Source organism: Pecten maximus, chromosome 6 (assembly GCF_902652985.1).
Source record: "Pecten maximus chromosome 6, xPecMax1.1, whole genome shotgun sequence".
NCBI classification, from domain to species: domain Eukaryota; kingdom Metazoa; phylum Mollusca; class Bivalvia; order Pectinida; family Pectinidae; genus Pecten; species Pecten maximus.
Genome location: NC_047020.1, coordinates 7823826 through 7844657, shown reverse-complemented (window position 1 = coordinate 7844657; position 20832 = coordinate 7823826).

Sequence of the window (20832 nt, the reverse complement as noted above, 5' to 3'; positions counted from 1 at the left end):
ACATAGACATGCACGTACAGACATATATACACATAGACAATCACGTACAGACATATATACACATAGACACGCACGTACAGATATATATACACATAGACACACACGTACAGATATATATACACAGAGACACACACGTACAGACATCTATACACACAGACACGCACGTACAGACATATATACACATAGACACGCACGTACAGACATATATACCCATAGACACGCACATGCAGACATATATACACATAGACAAACTACTTTTTAAACTCATAACTTTTCACTAGAAATATCTGTCATTTTTACTCAAATATTGGAGTTGAACATTATTAAATTGACATCCGGGAGCACTCGGTCCTTTTTTTTTTCTTTCTTTTTTTCAATGGTTATATAAATCCCGAATAAAACCAAGGTCTACCTGACCCAAACTATGAATATGACCTATTGATTAGGAATGAATATTGCTTTTATCAATTATGATGAATCAATTTAATAAACTGACGAATTTGTCTCAGATCAGATCGACGGATTCCTCAATGAGATTAAGGAAGATACATTAATTATTTTTCAATTAAACCGGCTTGTTTACAGTCGATGTGCCCATCGTCGGAAACCCAGGGTAGTTTGTACTACGCTACGCTACACTTATCACATGGTCGGATACCCACGGTAGATTACACTACGCTACGCTACACTTATCACATCGTCGGAGACCCACGGTTGATTGTATTACGCTACGCTACACTGATCACATGGTCGGATACCAACGGTAGATTACACTACGCTACGCTACACTTATCACATCGTCGGAGACCGACGGTAGATTGTACTACGCTTCGCTACACTTATCACATGGTCGGAGACCCACGGTTGATTGTATTACGCTACGCTACACTGATCACATGGTCGGATATCCACGGTAGATTACACTACGCTACGCTACATTTATCACATGGTCGGATACCCACGGTTGATTGTACTACGCTACGCTACACTGATCACATGGTCGGATACCCACGGTAGATTACACTACGCTTCGCTACACTTATCACATGGTCGGATACCCACGGTAGATTGTACTACGCTTCGCTACACTTATCACATCGTCGGAGACCCACGGTAGATTACACTACGCTTCGCTACACTTATCACATTGTCGGAGACCCACGGTAGATTACACTACGCTTCGCTACACTTATCACATGGTCGGATACCCACGGTAGATTACACTACGCTACGCTACACTTGCGACACGGTCGGATACCCACGGTAGATTGTTCTACGCTACGCTACACTTATCACATGGTCGGAGACCCACGGTAGATTACACTACGCTTCGCTACACTTATCACATTGTCGGAGACCCACGGTAGATTGTACTACGCTACGCTACACTTATCACATGGTCGGATACCCACGGTAGATTGTACTACGCTTCGCTACACTTATCACGTGGTCGGATACCCACGGTTGATTGTACTACGCTACGCTACACTTATCACATGGTCGGATACCCACGGTAGATAACACTACGCTACGCTACACTTATCACATCGTCGGAGACCCACGGTTGATTGTACTACGCTACGCTACACTGATCACATGGTCGGATACCCAAGGTAGATTACACTACGCTACGCTACATTTATCACATGGTCGGATACCCACGGTAGATTACACTACGCTACGCTACACTTAGCACATGGTCGGAGACCCACGGTAGATTGTACTACGCTACGCTACACTGATCACATGGTCGGAGACCCAAGGTAAATTGTACTACGCTACACTTATCACATGGTCGGATACCCACGGTAGATTGTACTACGCTACGCTACACTGATCACATGGTCGGAGACCCACGGTAGATTGTACTACGCTACTTATCACATGGTCGGAGACCCACGGTAGATTGTACTACGCTACGCTACACTTATCACATCGTCGGAGACCCACGGTAGATTGTACTACGCTACGCTACACTTATCACATGGTCGGAGACCCACGGTAGATTACACTACGCTTCGCTACACTTATCACATGGTCGGATACCCACGGTAGATTACACTACGCTACGCTACACTTATCACATGGTCGGATACCCACGGTAGATTACACTACGCTACGCTACACTTATCACATGGTCGGATACCCACGGTAGATTGTACTACGCTACGCTACGCTACACTGATCACATGGTCGGATACCCACGGTAGATTACACTACGCTTCGCTACACTTATCACGTGGTCGGATACCCACGGTAGATTGTACTACGATTCGCTACACTTATTACATGGTCGGAGACCCACGGTAGATTACACTATGCTTCGCTACACTTATCACATGGTCGGATACCCACGGTAGATTACACTACGCTACGCTACACTTATCACGTGGTCGGATACCCACGGTTGATTGTACTACGCTACGCTACACTTATCACATGGTCGGAGACCCACGGTAGATTGTACTACGCTACGCTACACTTATCACATGGTCGGAGACCCACGGTAGATTGTACTACGCTACGCTACACTTATCACATGGTCGGAGACCCACGGTAGATTGCACTACGCTACGCTACACTTATCACATGGTCGGAGACCCACGGTAGATTGTACTACGCTACGCTACACTGATCACATGGTCGGATACCCACGGTAGATTGTACTACGCTACGCTACACTTATCACATGGTCGGAGACCCACGGTAGATTGTACTACGCTACGCTACACTGATCACATGGTCGGATACCCACGGTAGATTGTACTACGCTACGCTACACTGATCACATGGTCGGAGACCCACGGTAGATTGTACTACGCTACGCTACACTTATCACATGGTCGGATACCCACGGTAGATTGTACTACGCTACACTTATCACATTGTCAGAGACCCACGGTAGATTGTACTACGCTTCACTACACTTATCACATGGTCGGAGACCCACGGTAGATTGTACTAAGTGTAGCGTACGTAGTGCAATCAACCGTGGGTCTCCGACGATGTAGGTGCTGGTACATGTGCCAGATCATGCAAAATATAGTCCGTCATAGTCATTTCAATTGACGCAAACTAGTCATATTTCTCACAACCTTTTTATCATACATATTTTTGAAGCGTTTCTTCTTGGTTTGTCAATGTTTCCATACGGATATGAAAATCAAAACAATTCAACTTCGGATTAATAACGTTTCGAAGGTATGAAATTAGGCACATATTCCTACACATAGTGTTATAAATAGCCATATTCAGGTGTAAATGAGGAACAACATTTAATGCAATTTATTTGTAAACAAGAAATATCTTTAAAAAAGATAAACGGCATAGTTTTAATGCTGGTGGTTATAATGTAAAACTACTGGTGAAATAAATTAACGAACTACGATGTAATTAATAAATGCGCAGTTTCAGCACGGATAACAAAATTATATCAGTTTGAATCATTTTTGGTGTTAATAAGACTGCAAATGTGTCATTTGAATAGATGCATCCACTTATTCAGCTTGCATTCAATTTAAAAGGGACATCACGGTAAAAACGTTGCAATTTTCACTGAATGTACGCGTTTTGTTCCTTTCCAGTTATGTTTCTGTGCTGTTCCAATGTTCACAGTCAGTCCCTATGTCCAGCTTGACCACTCGATTTAGTTGGGAATCCCCCTCTAAATTTAGCGCGGAAATTATTTTTAGATCATTACGTGACTGTTTTGAAATCGTGGCAACACAAACACACGATAGTTTACAAGGCGATATTTATATTCCATCTGGGTTAGTTGGATAACGATATTATACACAGTGGTTTAAATGTTAAATAACACGTTCTGTAAATATTATTTATGTGTAAATAAGTGTAACGATGTACTGGTATAGACTGTATTTGTGTAAATATTACCGAGATTATCATGACCTACTATCAAACAATCAAGCAGAATACGAGCTGACGCCGTATTACTGCTGTTTTCATGTTTGAACTGTTACAATCTATTGTACTGCTTCCCAAGTTTAATTCTAGGATTGTGTTTGACCCATTTTCCTATTATTCTCTTCATTGCGGAAGCTGTTATAGTTTTCAACCGCAGTCGATTCACATCGGAAGCCATTTTTGTTTCCGTATATGTCACAACATTTGCATATTCAGAGTGATAACCTTTTAATAATTGATGTTTTTATGTATATACATCATCAAATTCGAATGGTCATTGTTCAGAAGGTTATTTTTTTAAAGATATACCCAATAATATGATAAAAAATACAAAATAGATATTGGTTTACCGTGAGGTCCCTTTAACTTTGTTTCGTTTTTAACTGTATATCTGCATTTTGCATTGACCGCTACATTGACCAATCACATACTTCATCTTGACCAGAACGCCATCTGTCGCGTCATATCCGGGGCCAAAAGAAAATTAGACGGCTATGCCGAAAAAAAATGGATAATTAGAAAACGCTCGGCCTATGTGACGTAAACTAAGGTAAGCTGCACAATTACAGCTAAACGTCATCATATTCATTTATCGTGTAGTCGACTTCCTTTTAACTACAGTTGAAATCCAAGTCAAATTTCGAATTAAACACGCTTAATCCTCAACAAGTCGACTTGCTGTTAACTACAGTTAAACCTCTTTAGGGTCGATTTTCCAATATCTACTGTTGTACAGGTGACGACTGGTTGCACGCATGTGTCGTCTGCCCCTACTTTGAGCTGTAAGTGACTTGTAAGCGGCGATGCTGTTCGGTAAACACGGCGGGGTAAATGTACTTTTACAAGTGTACCGCTCTTCATCGCGCACATAAAGGACGCTCCTTATCTTCACTTTTGAGAGGAGTTTTACAACTGTTAAAACGACCATCACAGGGTCCGGTTACATACATTTGTTTAAAGTATTATTGAGCAATTTTCTGCCCCATGGCTGTGTAAATACTACGACTGTCACTTGATGTCGTTCGGATACTCTCGTGATTGTTCGGTGGTCTTTCAAAAACGCTACGCTTTTGGATTCATCACACTTACCTTTCACGAATTCTATTTTTAGCGCGCTATTTATTAATTAAAGGGACAACTTAGTCGACTAACGAAATCAACAGGGACAGATAATAGGTTGCGTCCAAGAAAAGTTGTGCAGTTCAATAGTCTGTAGCCGATGTCCACTTTGGTCAACGCTATCTCTCGTAGAACCCACGTCGATGATGAATGTATAAATACACCAGAATAGCAGGTCAGGAAAAATAATCCGCAACCGGGTTGGATGTCACGAGTGAAAAATACAGCACAAGCTAAAACATAGGTATCAAAATTGATATATATGTGTTTACGTACAAATGCATGTCGAATTGCGCGTGACTATCTATCACGGTCACGTGACTGGGGGAACAATCGAGTTTTTTTAGCTGCCAAGAAAACTGCGAAATACTAAACTCCGAAGTAGGAAAGTCTGAAAAAAATGGGCTGGTGTACTGCATAGCAGCCCCCTACAAGACCACATACAGAAAATAACTTCAAATTCGGCGGATACACGGCGTAATCAGTGAAAGTGGAGTCATGCCAACACCGGCGTCGGAGAACAATGGCGGCGTCCCTAGCAACGCACAGCGAAAGACCCGGGGAAGACTTCCTGGATCAAAAAGCGGATCTAAAACTAATCAGGAACCACTGTCAACAGGCTCTGCCTTCGCCAAAAACTTTAATTTACCAACAAATAGCGATGAAGAGGATATCGGATGGACATGCATAGATTGTAGCACCCTCTTTGACGACCCGAAAGCCGAAATGCTAGAATGCGAACGCTGTCGTTCCCACCACTGCATTGGATGCTTAGGGAAGTCAAAACAAGAATACAAGATTCTGCAAGACTCTGACTACATGTGGTTTTGTAGTGCTTGCATACCAAAGGTCAAGAAAAATATCATTACGGATATGAAAATTGAAGAGCTGTGCCAAGCTATCTTGGAGAAATGTGAGAACAGGATATCAGAATTAGAAAGAACGATGAAAACAAAATGCGATGAGGATACTGTGCGTAAATAAGTGAAGGATTTGAGAGGCTCGGATCAGGTAAACCCAGTCGAATGGCCAAGGCCACAGGAAGCAGGAGCGACTAAGTCGCAACCAACTTCAAACATTACAAATATAATGTCCGAAATCAATGAGAGAAAATCTAGGGAATGTAATATTGTTTTTGTAACTTTTTTATTTTCCAGATACATTCAATATGTATACATGTATCAGTATGATAATATCTTTCTCACTCTGATCAACTTCAATTATCACCTTCATCATCATCATCATGTCCAATTCTCACCTTCATCCATCATCATCATCATCATCATCATGTCCATTCTCACCTTCATCCATCATCTTCATCATCATCATCATCATCATGTCCATTCTCACCTTCATCCATCATCTTCATCATCATCATCATCATGTCAAATTCTCACATTCATCCACCATCATCATCATCATCATCATCATCATCATCATGTCAAATTCTCACATTCATCCATCATCATCAACATCATCATCATGTCAAATTCTCACATTCATCCATCATCATCATCATCACCATCAGTATATCATCTTCATAAATCAATTATCATTCATCATCATCATCATCATCAATAAATTATCTTCATAAATCAATCACCATTCATCATCATCATCATCTTCATCCTCATCATCAATAAATCATCAACATCATCTTTATAAATATAATGTAAATGAATGTAATATTATAATATATGGTATTCCAGAACATGAATCCTCAAACAAACAGTACCAGAGGACATACCAAAAAAATATTCCCTAGACTATCCACAAATACGCTAAGAAAAAACTACTTTTCAAACAGAACAGTGTCAATCTGGAATGAATTGCCAGAACAGGTTATATCAGCATTAAATGTAAACTCCTTCAAAAACAAGCTAGACGATCACTGGAAAAACCAAGAACTTTTCTTTAATTACAAAGCATCAATTAAATCATAAACAATGTACAGTAGACCGGACAGAAGTAATATGTCAATCTCATGTATTATTTGAGTCTGGTATAGAGGACTTTAAAAGTCCTGAACCAGAAATAAACTTATCTTATCTTATCTTATCTTAAAACTGTTTTTCACATATACGATACGGGATTTTGTTCGTTAAGCCATGAAAAGATATTTTGAAAAATCTTAGGGGTCCTTGTTACACTTAACAATTTGGATATTTGATAATTTCGGTTTTTTGTCAAAAGTTTAAGAATCTGAAAGCTGAAACATTTTTGGATATTTGATATTTTAGAGTCAAAAATCTATAAATCTAAAAGTTCAAAACAATTTTTGAAATTTGTTATTGTTAGTTTTTGATAAAATATCTAATAAATCTAAAATTCCGTATGTTTTGGGATTTTGAATTGTTAAGTGTTGCACGGACCCTAAGGCTAGCGTCAGAAAAAGATGGTAGGACGCGTCAGAAAGGGTTGGTGTAATTATAAAGAGCATTGTCTAAAGCTATGAACGTGTCAGGAGCCCAGTCTAAAATTTAGCCGTTCAAACTGTAACTTGAGTATAAGTTTTTTAAGTTCATACACGTGTCACTCGGCAACATGTGTCTTTCTATGGCAACTCTTCAAACTTCAAAGTCTCGTGGTCTGATCTCGCTCAACCTCTCCGCTTCTCGTACTTCAAAGATTTCAGCATTTGACAACGATCTTGTGCAGTTGACCTGCCATGTGACACAAAGATTACCACGTGGGGTCAGAATGGCGTACACCAATGTCAAGTCAGCACCAATCTAATCGCTACTTACCACTAATCTATTCTGATAGGCGGGGGTTACCCTTTATCTTCGCTAATGGTAAAATAATTACTATTCATAATGTGCAGTTACATATCAACAAAAAAGTACTTTACAAAAAATACAAATTATTAACAGTATGTCTTTTGGAATGACCTTGACGAGTTCAGTCACATTTCTTCCAATGGAAAAAAAGTGTCTATGAAAATGTATATAGAGTAGAGGAAACTGCATGGTTAGAACGTATGCATAACCACAATGACTTTTTCAGATTTAAATTTATTCATTCTAAGATTAAACCACATTATTTATGGAAATTGGCTATTAAATATCCTCAGTATTATAAATCTATACACTGTATCATAAAATTATGTACAACATCTCGTATGTTGGACCATATGGCTTTATGCCACTACTGTGGTATTTTATACAACGATACTTTAATGCATATAATTCTACATTGTGAAAAGAATACTGCTATTCGTGATAAATTATGGTGTTTTTTATTTAATATGTTGGGTATTGATTTTATTGCGTACCTTCACAATTTATCAGATTTTGAACTAGTTAATGCTTTATTAGGAAGCGAGTTAGACTATGACATGTCTAACGAAGACAACGAATATGTAAGATTAGCAAATGTAAATTTTCTGAATGAAATGCTTAAAAATATAACCCAATTTGCTAACAATTGATGTTTCAATATAATTACTTGTGTGTGAAATAACTTTGTATATTCAGACTATTCTTGTTTATATGTTGATTGTATGATGTAATTATTCTATTTGTGAATCTTCATTTGTGGAGGAAATAAAGAGAATAATAATAGCCGGCCAGATGTAAAATAGTTCCAAGAAACACTGCTGCCAATCAGTACATGTGAAATCACTCATTATTATATAGATGGAGTTAGTGATGGTATATTTTCTAGTTAATCCTAAAAATCACTTGTTACTAACAGATTAAAGAACCTCGTAAAAATTTCGAAAATCGTTAGAAATGGGAATTCGAGGTATGGTAAAGAATGCCACTGCTGAGCGTGTCCTTAATTTTTTGTCAAATAGTTGATATCATGTGTAAAGTATGATATAAATATTTATGTAAATATCCTGGAAGTTCCATTTTAGTGTAAAATGACATTTAATGCCGACTTATCTACCGGAATATAAATCTGTCGTGGTTAAGACATATTTGACATGTCTATGCTGGAATTAGCTGTACCTCGTGCGTGTAACGCCCTCTATATACACAGGTGTGGTGACGTTACGCCACGATCAACAGTAAGTGCGAAAACACTTCCGGAGACTCTCGAAGGCGGATCACGTGATCTGCAGTTCAGCATGGATTTTAGAATGGTAACCCAATAACGGACATTGAGATCAGGTTTTTTCAAGTAAAATTATAAATCCATATGTTGCAATTTATCGCCGAGAATATAATATCATTTTTGAAACTGACAATGACAATATTTTTTTTTTCAGTTAAAACTTGTAGAAATTTAAGAATCCTGGGATTAATGGTATAGTGACTTGCGGGTGCAATTATAATAGAAGAATTTAATCCACATTTGCCGATCTGATGGGATAGCGAACTGATCTTGAGACAAATTAAGTATAGCATTCTTAGATCATTAAATTTCTCTCTGGTCATCTCAGTTCTATACCTCATAAAAAAGACAAAGATATATATCTGTGTCATTACTTCTGAGCCCTTTGTTTACTTGGTATGTTTTATCATCCTGGCTGAATAGTCCTTTGTTGTATCCATATCAAACATCCAGAAGAAAAGTTCGACTTATAAAATAAATTTAAATTCAATTCTAACAGATATAATGATAGTGAACAAATATAGTTGATCTAGCATGTTTATTTTACACCTGTAAATAAAGTGTTGAACTTGATTTGAGTCTATTTTCACCAGTTTACCTAATTACTAAATAAGCCATTTGTAAACGAAATCTGCAAGCGAAAGCGGCAGTCGAACCCTGGGCAAAAAACTTGTAGCCGACTGACACTCGGGGCACACCTGTGTTACACGTGCTGCGCGTGACAATAAGATGAATTTCACTAACAAGGTGCCCTCAACAATTACTTGGACACGCCATCACAGTTAAAATGTTTTGAGATCGCCAGGTCAGCTACTTCACGGATACGGCATAAAGCCATCAAACGGTCACAAACTTCAGCTCTCTTATATCAGGTAAAACGAGTTCCAGGTTTCATAATGTTTGTATTATATATATATATGGTGGTCCTTCTACCGTAGGAAATAAAGACACTAGCCCTCAAAACGCCCAGCAACTTTGAATTAATTTAGAAGGACGATAACAGGGATCTGATAGTATTAATAACTGATGGTGACCCACCAGTACTCAGAAGTAATGCACTGATCATCACTTACAAAGATGACAATGACATCAGTTCACATTAATAACTAATGGCCAACACAATAAACCAATATGATGACAACGATGACGTGTGATGTTACAGATGAGGACGTCCAGAATAGCTCACCAAATCGTCGATAGACACATAAGTCCGTCTACCAAGCCTGTATAAATATAGGCATGATTAAAGTACAACCCACTTTAATCGTCCGTCTCGCCCTGGAGTCGTACAAGTCACGAGTTGAGTATGATTGAGTCTCGTATATGTGACGAACTATGGGTATCAACAAGGCCAACAGTTAGCAGATGTTAACGGATTGCATGTGTTAAATGTCCTTTTCCCCAAATCTATTTCAGACAATATCCCCGGAATATCAGTGATGAACAAGACCACTCTCTCGTGATTATTCGGTCCATTTACAGTTGATACTTGGACATTGTAAATATAAATCAACGACGTAAAACTTACGCTGAAGAATAATAACAAAACAAATAATGTGATCAATGGTTTACGTTAAAAAAATACCGACACAACCTCTTCTAATTGATCCATCAATTAATACTAACAACAGACACAACCCTCAACTGATTGGTCCATCAATGTTTACGACAGACACAAACCACTGCTGATTGGTCCATCAATGTTTACGACAGACACAACCCTCAACTGATTGGTCCATCAATGTTAACGACAGACACAAACTACTGCTGATTGGTCCATCAATGTTTACGACAGACACAAACCACTGCTGATTGGTCCATCAATGTTTACGACAGACACAACCCTCAACTGATTGTGGTCCACCAATGTTTACGACAGACACAACCCTCAACTGATTGTGGTCCATCAATGTTTACGACAGACACAACCCTCAACTGATTGGTCCATCAATGTTAACGACAGACACAAACTACTGCTGATTGGTCCATCAATGCTTACGACAGACACAACCCTCAACTGATTGGTCCATCAATGTAAGGGGATAAACTTAAACTGTAACATGACAAGAGTAGTTAGGCGATACACTTAAACTGTAACAAGACACGAGTAGTTAGAGGATAAACTGTAACAAGACACGAGTAGTTAGGGGATAAACTGTAACAAGACACGAGTAGTTAGAGGATAAACTTAAACTGTAACAAGACACGAGTAGTTAGGGGATAAACTGTAACAAGACACGAGTAGTTAGGTGATAAACTTAAACTGTAACATAACACGAGTAGTTAGGCGATAAACTTAAACTATAACAGGACATGAGTAGTTAGAGGATAAACTTAAACTGTAACAAGACACGAGTAGTTAGGGAATAAACTGTAACAAGACACGAGTAGTTAGGTGATAAACTGTAACGAGACACGAGTAGTTAGGTGATAAACTTAAACTGTAACAAGACACGAGTAGTTAGAGGATAAACTTAAACTGTAACGAGACACGTGTAGTTAGGTGATAAACTGTAACGAGACACGAGTAGTTAGGTGATAAACTGTAACGAGACACGAGTAGTTAGGGGATAAACTGTAACAAGACATGAGTAGTTAGGGGATAAACTGTAACAAGACACGAGTAGTTAGGGGATAAACTGTAACAAGACACGAGTAGTTAGGGGATAAACTTAAACTGTAACAAGACACGAGTAGTTAGGGGATAAACTTGAACTGTAACACGACACGAGTAGTTAGGGGATAAACTTGAACTGTAACACGACACGAGTAGTTAGGGGATAAACTTAAACTGTAACAAGACACGAGTAGTTAGGGGATAAACTGTAACAAGACACGAGTAGTTAGGGGATAAACTTCAACTGTAACAAGACACGAGTAGTTAGGGGATAAACTTAAACTGTAACAAGACACGAGTAGTTAGGGGATAAACTGTAACAAGACACGAGTAGTTAGGGGATAAACTTAAACTGTAACAAGATACGAGTAGTTAGGGGATAAACTGTAACAAGACACGAGTAGTTAGGTGATAAACTTAAACTATAACAAGACGAGAGTAGTTAGGGGATAAACTTAAACTGTAACAAGACATGAGTAGTTAGGGGATAAACTATAACAAGACACGAGTAGTTAGGTGATAAACTGTAACATAACACGAGTAGTTAGGGGATAAACTTAAACTGTAACAAGACACGAGTAGTTAGAGGATAAACTTAAACTGTAACAAGACATGAGTAGTTAGGTGATAAACTGTAACATAACACGAGTAGTTAGGGGATAAACTTAAACTGTAACAAGACACGAGTAGTTAGGTGATAAACTTAAACTATAACAAGACACGTGTAGTTAGGTGATAAACTGTAACGAGACACGAGTAGTTAGGTGATAAACTTAAACTGTAACAAGACACGAGTAGTTAGAGGATAAACTTAAACTGTAACAAGACATGAGTAGTTAGAGGATAAACTGTAACGAGACACGAGTAGTTAGGTGATAAACTTAAACTGTAACAAGACACGAGTAGTTAGGTGATAAACTTAAACTGTAACAAGACACGAGTAGTTAGAGGATAAACTGTAACGAGACACGAGTAGTTAGGTGATAAACTGTAACATAACACGAGTAGTTAGGCGATAAACTTAAACTATAACAGGACATGAGTAGTTAGGGGATAAACTTAAACTGTAACAAGACACGAGTAGTTAGGGGATAAACTATAACAAGACACGAGTAGTTAGAGGATAAACTGTAACAAGACACGAGTAGTTAGGTGATAAACTGTAACATAACACGAGTAGTTAGGCGATAAACTTAAACTGTAACATGACACGAGTAGTTAGGCGATAAACTTAAACTGTAACAAGACACGAGTAGTTAGGGGATAAACTTAAACTGTAACGAGACACGAGTAGTTAGAGGATAAACTTCAACTGTAACATAACACGAGTAGTTAGGTGATAAACTGTAACATAACACGAGTAGTTAGGGGATAAACTTAAACTGTAACGAGACACGAGTAGTTAGGGGATAAACTTAAACTATAACAGGACACGAGTAGTTAGGGGATAAACTCAAACTGTAACAGGACACGAGTAGTTAGGGGATAAATTTAAACTTTAATAGAGTAAGACACAAATTATCAGCTATGATGAAATTAAACTATAATAAGGTAAAATGGTTAACTGATGTAAATTGCTAGGCAAGTTTTAACTAAAACAGATGATGTGATATAAGTTTTAACTACAAAAGGTGATATCATATAATTTTTAACTACAAAAGTTGATATTGTAGATGTTTTAACTACAATAGGAGATATTGTGTAAATTCTAACTGCAGTAGGTGATATTATATAAGTTTTAACTACAAATTACAAAAGATTAATTAGAGCGTATCCGCGTTGGAAATAACACCTGTTTTATTGTGGGAATTTCCCGGAAATAAGCCAGACAGGTTTTCACCTTCCTTTTGTTATTTTCCATATTGTAAACCGCAATGTAAATCATACTAAAATTTAGTGACATGTCTTGAATAATTAAAGTGATCACGTTATGTCACATTAAAAAAAACATGAATACTTAAATACAAAATATTGACGATGGCACATTTTAAATAAAGCTGTTGGAAAAGAAGGACAAAGCAGTTGAATTATATCATGATCAAATATGTAAATATTATCATAGGTAATTTTAGACTAGATATAAATTATAATTGATTTAATTCGCGTATGCTGTACTAAGCGTGTATCGTGTATATTACAGAAATGTCAACAATGAGTTCAATCACTAGTGTAACAATGCTACAAACACAACAGCATGTGTCGATCGATGAAATCATAACAAAAGATATGTAACTGTTCTATTTAGAGACTGCGGTAAGTTACTGTATCGTACTGTTTGACACAGGTAATTTACAGCATGTCGCAACGATAGTCTGATGACATCTATAACGTTTAACGCGGGCGTCAGATTAATAGCTTCCAAATTACCTTTCAAAATCATGGAGTTCCCACTGATGAATTCCTAATACCGTATCATCAAGAGACATGCTTCCTTTTTTATTTCTATTTTTTAAACTATTCATTCGTACACGTTAGAAATGAGGCATTTTAATGTATACACCCCCTCAGTCCTCTCGAGGGATGCTGACTATTTGTGTGGTTGCCATCATCTCCATAATTGTCTAGAGGATCAAAGGACACTTGGTCTCACGTTTGCTGTGCTCTGCTCCACGTCATCTCTGCTGGGTCGTACATTGTACACCCGGTAGGTTGCATGTTCAGGTCTCTCAAGGAATCACTGTTCAGACCTCTCAAGGCATCACTGTTCAGGTCTCTCAAGGCATCACTGTTCAGGTCTCTCAAGGCATCACTGTTAAGGCCTCTCAAGGCATCACTGTTCAGGCCTCTCAAGGCATCACTGTTCAGGTCTCTCAAGGCATCACTGTTCAGGTCTCTCAAGGCATCACTGTCCAAACCTCTCAAGGCATCACTGTCCAAACCTCTCAAGGCATCACTGTTCAGGTCTCTCAAGGCATCACTGTTCGGGCCTCTCAAGGCATCACTGTTCAAACCTCTCAAGGCATCACTGTTCAAACCTCCCAGGGCATCACTGTTCAAACCTCTCAAGGCATCACTGTTCGGGCCTCTCAATACATCACTGTTCAGGTCTCTGAAGGCATCACTGTTCAGGTCTCTGAAGGCATCACTGTTCGGGCCTCTCAAGGCATCACTGTTCAAACCTCTCAAGGCATCACTGTTCAAACCTCTCAAGGAATCACTGTTCAGGCCTCTCAAGGCATCACTGTTCATGTCTCTCAATGAATCACTGTTCAAACCTCTCAAGGCATCACTGTTCAGGCCTCTCAAGGCATCACTGTTCAGGCCTCTCAGGGAATCACTGTTCAGGCCTCTCAAGGCATCAATTTTCAGGTCTCTCAAGGAACACTGTCCAGACCTTCCTCTCAAGGCATCACTGTTCATGCCTCTCAAGGCATCACTGTTCAGACCTTCCTCTCAAGGCATCACTGTTCAGGCCTCTCAAGGAATCACTGTTCAGGCCTCTCAAGGCATCACTGTTCGGGCCTCTCAAGGAATCACTGTTCAGGGCCTCTCAAGGAATCACCGTTCAGGCCTCTCAAGGAATCACTGTTCAAACCTCTCAAGGCATCACTGTTCAGGTATCTAAAGGCATCAATATCCAGGCCTCTCAAGGCATCACTATTCAGACCTCTCAAGGCATCACTGTTCGGGCCTCTCAATACAACACTGTTCAGGCCTCTCAAGGCATCACTGTTCAAACCTCTCAAGGCATCACTGTTCAAACCTCTCAAGGCATCACTGTTCGGGCCTCTCAATACATCACTGTTCAGGCCTCTCAAGGCATCACTGTTCAAACCTCTCAAGGCATGACTGTTCAGGCCGCTCAAGGCATGACTGTTCAGGCCTCTCAAGGCATCACTGTTCAGGCCTCTCAAGGCATCACTGTTCAGACCTATCAAGGCATCACTGTTCAGGCCTCTCAAGGCATCACTGTTCAGACCTCTCAAGGCATCACTGTTCAGGCCTCTCAAGGCATCACTGTTCAGGTCGCTCAAGGCATCACTGTTCAGGTCGCTCAAGGCATCACTGTTCAGGTCGCTCAAGGCATCAATGTTCAGGTCTCTCAAGGCATGACTGTTCAGGCCTCTCAAGGCATGACTGTTCAGGCCTCTCAAGGCATGACTGTTCAGACCTCTCAAGGCATCACTGTTCAGGCCTCTCAAGGCATCACTGTTCAGGTCGCTCAAGGCATCACTGTTCAGGCTTCTCAAGGCATCACTGTTCAGGCCTCTCAATGCATCACTGTTCAGACCTCTCAAGGCATCACTGTTCAGACCTCTCAAGGCATCACTGTTCAGGCCTCTCAAGGCATGACTGTTCAGGTCGCTCAAGGCATCACTGTTCAGGCTTCTCAAGGCATCACTGTTCAGGCCGCTCAAGGCATCACTGTTCAGGCTTCTAAAGGCATCACTGTTCAAACCTCTCAAGGCATCACTGTTCAGGCCGCTCAAGGCATCACTGTTCAGGCCGCTCAAGGCATCACTGTTCAGGCCGCTCAAGGCATCATTGTTCAGGCCGCTCAAGGCATCACATGGACATACTCTCGTTACATGGGTTTAATGTCCAGTCCCCTCAGGTCATCACTTGGACAGACCCTTGGTAGGTTGAATGTTCAGGTCTCTCAAGTCATCACTGCGAGATACTCTCGGTAGGTTGAATGCCCAGGTCTCTCAATGCATCACTGGGGGATACTATCCATTATAACAGGTTTTAACCAGAAATTCTGAGAGCATTTAAGTTTCCTTCTTTTGACGGTACTTCTGTAACCATGAGGTCTGTATAGCTCTACCAGTAACATAGAGTCTCGATCGCCTTGACAAGTTTTGGGCATGACGTGTCAGCTTTCGTTGCCATGACAATCCTTTCTCCCTCTCTTCTGTTGTAATTTTATTCTACTAGAATTAATGTGCCAAAAAGATTTTGATATGGTCCAGACATAATTGAAAACTTTCTATTATTGTATATTGAGCGATCTGTTTTGTTCAATTTCAAAATATTTTATTTTATTGTCAACACAACAAGTATAATAATATGGTTTGGGTTTTTTTCTTTGCACTGAATATCATAAAGATTTGGTGTTGGCAAAAGGGATTGGACAACAGGCTCAGCCTATATTAGTCCTTTCCTATAGATTTCCAGTTTAATGAACATATATGAGTATTACAATATTAGTACGTAGTAGGAAAATATTAGAAGTTAATAATTGATATATATAAACAAAGAAAACACTCTCACACTACTGTTTTATTCATTTGTACCACTACTAATGCTTACATTATGATAGTTATAGTCTTATCATCCTTGACGTTTGTCACTTTGAAGAGTAGACGGTGGTCAATGACATTCCGTCGATTATTTTCGGTCCTGGAGAAGTACGGATCCCTTTTCAGCCTCCAAAATGTCTTTCCATTCGGTAACCATCGTTGTTAAGCGGATCTGTAAGCGGATTTTACCGTCAACTGGGTGCTTCAAGCTAGTTTGTTTCTGTTTAATTTTTTGACCGATCCTTTGTTAATCCTTTGTTAACACCGGACAGCTATCAGACCAATGAGATTAAATAATTCACAATGTTTGTATAAAATGTGGAAATGTTTTAGTTTGATACCGACCATCAAAGGCACCGTGCGGAAACATCTGTCTCTATGATGAAGGCAGATGGGTTCCGGATGAACATGTTAAGCTTGGTAAAACGCGGATCTCGCGATATTTCACGAGATCTACATAGCTAAAACTCTATTGAAGTTTGCTATATGAAAGATAATAGCTTCGAACAGAAACAGCTTTGCCGTGAAGTACACGAATGATAAAGTTTTTTTCACGGGGTAGTACATTTTTTTCTGATATCGTCGACAGTAGTCACCCTGTCTACACCACTTGTAAATTTTGTAACCTTGTCGTAAAGTTGTTGTTTTTTTCTTTCGCTTCAGGATAACAAGCACGCTGTCTGATAATTACATAAACCACCGACCATACTTTTCACTTTGTGATGTTTTCGCTTTAGAAAATATTCTCCCTCTAGACCTTCTTTAAAAGTGGAACGCACATTTGACGGTTTTTAGTGTGGAATAGTCTTTTAGATGTCCTGGTGAAAAGACCCAGATGTAACTCTTTCTAGGTCTATGTGGACTTTTATTTGTTTATTTTGTTTCAACTTCATCTGAATTTATATCACAGCCACTGACTTACCGTCAACAGCTCTGTATCCTACCCTCACTTCACCGTCACGAAAATGAAGCCGGAAGTTGTCGATGAGATTATATCTATCGGCGTAGTGTGTTGTTACATCACATCATTATAGATATCTTGAAGTGAAGAAAAATTCGCTTAAAATGCCATTAATTTTAACTTAACATCGTATCGATTAGAACACTTGCTAGGTTGATTAACTATAAATTCATGTGTCTGTAATTGTTAATCATAGGTACTTTTACCTGTGTTGTTAGGTACAACAATTGCAATGTAACTTCTCTAGACAGAATATTTGTACGTGTACACCTATTACAATGTAACTTCTCTAGACGGACTATTTGTACGTGTACACCTATAAAAATGTAATTCTCTATACAGACTATCTGTACGTGTATACCTATTACAATGTAATTCTCTATACAGACTTTGTACGTGTACATCTATTACAATGTAATTCTCTATACAGACTATTTGTACGTGTACACCTATTACAATGTAATTCTCTGTACAGATTTTGTACGTGTACACCTATTACAATGTAATTCTCTATACAGACTATTTGTACGTGTACACCTATTACAATGTAATTCTCTATACAGACTTTGTACGTGTACACCTATTACAGTGTAATTCTCTATACAGATTTTGTACGTGTACACTTATTACAATGTAATTCTCTATACAGATTTTGTACGTGTACACCTATTACAATGTAATTCTCTATACAGACTTTGTACGTGTACACCTATTACAATGTAATTCTCTGTACAGATTTTGTACGTGTACACCTATTACAGTGTAATTATCTGTACAGATTTTGTACGTGTACACATATTACAATGTAATTCTCTGTACAGATTTGTACGTGTACACCTATTACAGTGTAATTCTCTGTACAGATTTTGTACGTGTACATCTATTACAATGTAATTCTCTGTACAGATTTGTACGTGTACACCTATTACAGTGTAATTATACAGATTTTGCACGTGTACACCTATTGTTCAATGAGCTATGATTAACACCATCGCAAAGGTGTATGGATGTCATCCCAAATATACCAGGTTAACATCCCGGATATGCCAGGTTAACATCCCGGATATGCCAGGTTAACATCCCGGATATGCCAGGTTAACATCCCGGATATGCCAGGTTAACATCCCGGATATGCCAGGTTAACATCCCGTATATGCCAGGTTAACATCCCAAATATACCAGGTTAACATCCCGGATATGCCAGGTTAACATCCCGGATATGCCAGATTAACATCCCGGATATGTCTGGTTAACATCCCGGATATGCCAGGTTAACATCCCGGATATGCCAGATTAACATCCCGGATATGTCTGGTTAACATCCCGGATATGCCAGATTAACATCCCGGATATGTCTGGTTAACATCCCGGATATGCCAGATTAACATCCCGGATATGTCTGGTTAACATCCCGGATATGCCAGGTTAACATCCCGGATATGCCAGGTTAACATCCCAAATATGCCAGGTTAACATCCCGGATATACCAGGTTAACATCCCGGATATGCCAGGTTAACATCCCGGATATGCCAGGTTAACATCCCGGATATGCCAGGTTAACATCCCAAATATGCCAGGTTAACATCCCGGATATGCCAGGTTAACATCCCAAATATGCCAGGTTAACATCCCGGATATACCAGGTTAACATCCCGGATATGACAGGTTAACATCCCGGATATGCCAGGTTAACATCCCGGATATGCCAGGTTAACATCCCGGATATGCCAGGTTAACATCCCAAATATGCCAGGTTAACATCCCAAATATGCCAGGTTAACATCCCAAATATGCCAGATTAACATCCCGGATATGACAGGTTAACATCCCGGATATGACAGGTTAACATCCCGGATATGACAGGTTAACATCCCAAATATGCCAGGTTAACATCCCGGATATGCCAGGTTAACATCCCGGATATGCCAGGTTAACATCCCGGATATGCCAGGTTAACATCCCGGATATGCCAGGTTAACATCCCAAATATGACAGGTTAACATCCCGGATATGCCAGGTTAACATCCCGAATATGCCATGTTAACATCCCGGATATGCCAGGTTAACATCCCGGATATGCCAGGTTAACATTCCAAATATGCCAGGTTAACATCCCAAATATGCCAGGTTAACATCCCAAATATGCCAGATTAACATCCCGGATATGACAGGTTAACATCCCGGATATGCCAGGTTAACATCCCGGATATGACAGGTTAACATCCCGGATATGCCAGGTTAACATCCCGGATATGACAGGTTAACATCCCGGATATGACAGGTTAACATCCCAAATATGCCAGGTTAACATTCCGGATATGCCAGGTTAACATCCCGGATATGCCAGGTTAACATCCCGGATATGCCAGGTTAACATCCCGGATATGCCAGGTTAACATCCCAAATATGACAGGTTAACATCCCAAATATGACAGGTTAACATCCCGGATATGCCAGGTTAACATCCCGAATATGCCATGTTAACATCCCGGATATGCCAGGTTAACATCCCAAATATGCCAGGTTAACATCCAGGATATGCCAGGTTAACATCCCGAATATGCCAGGTTAACATCCCGGATATGCCATGTTAACATCCAGGATATGCCAGGTTAACATCCCGGATATGTCAGGTTAACATCCCGGATATGCCAGGTTAACATCCCGGATATGCCAGGTTAACATCCCGGATATGCCAGGTTAACATCCCGGATATGCCAGGTTAACATCCCGGATATGCCAGGTTAACATCCCGGATATGCCAGGTTAACATCCCAAATATGCATAATTGCCCTGATCTTATCACAACGGTTCTCATTTCACGGACGTTCCATTACGTGACATTTACAGAAAGATAGTGATCTAGGTCTTTTTGTTTTCTTCTTAAAACGTGTAAATCTTTATT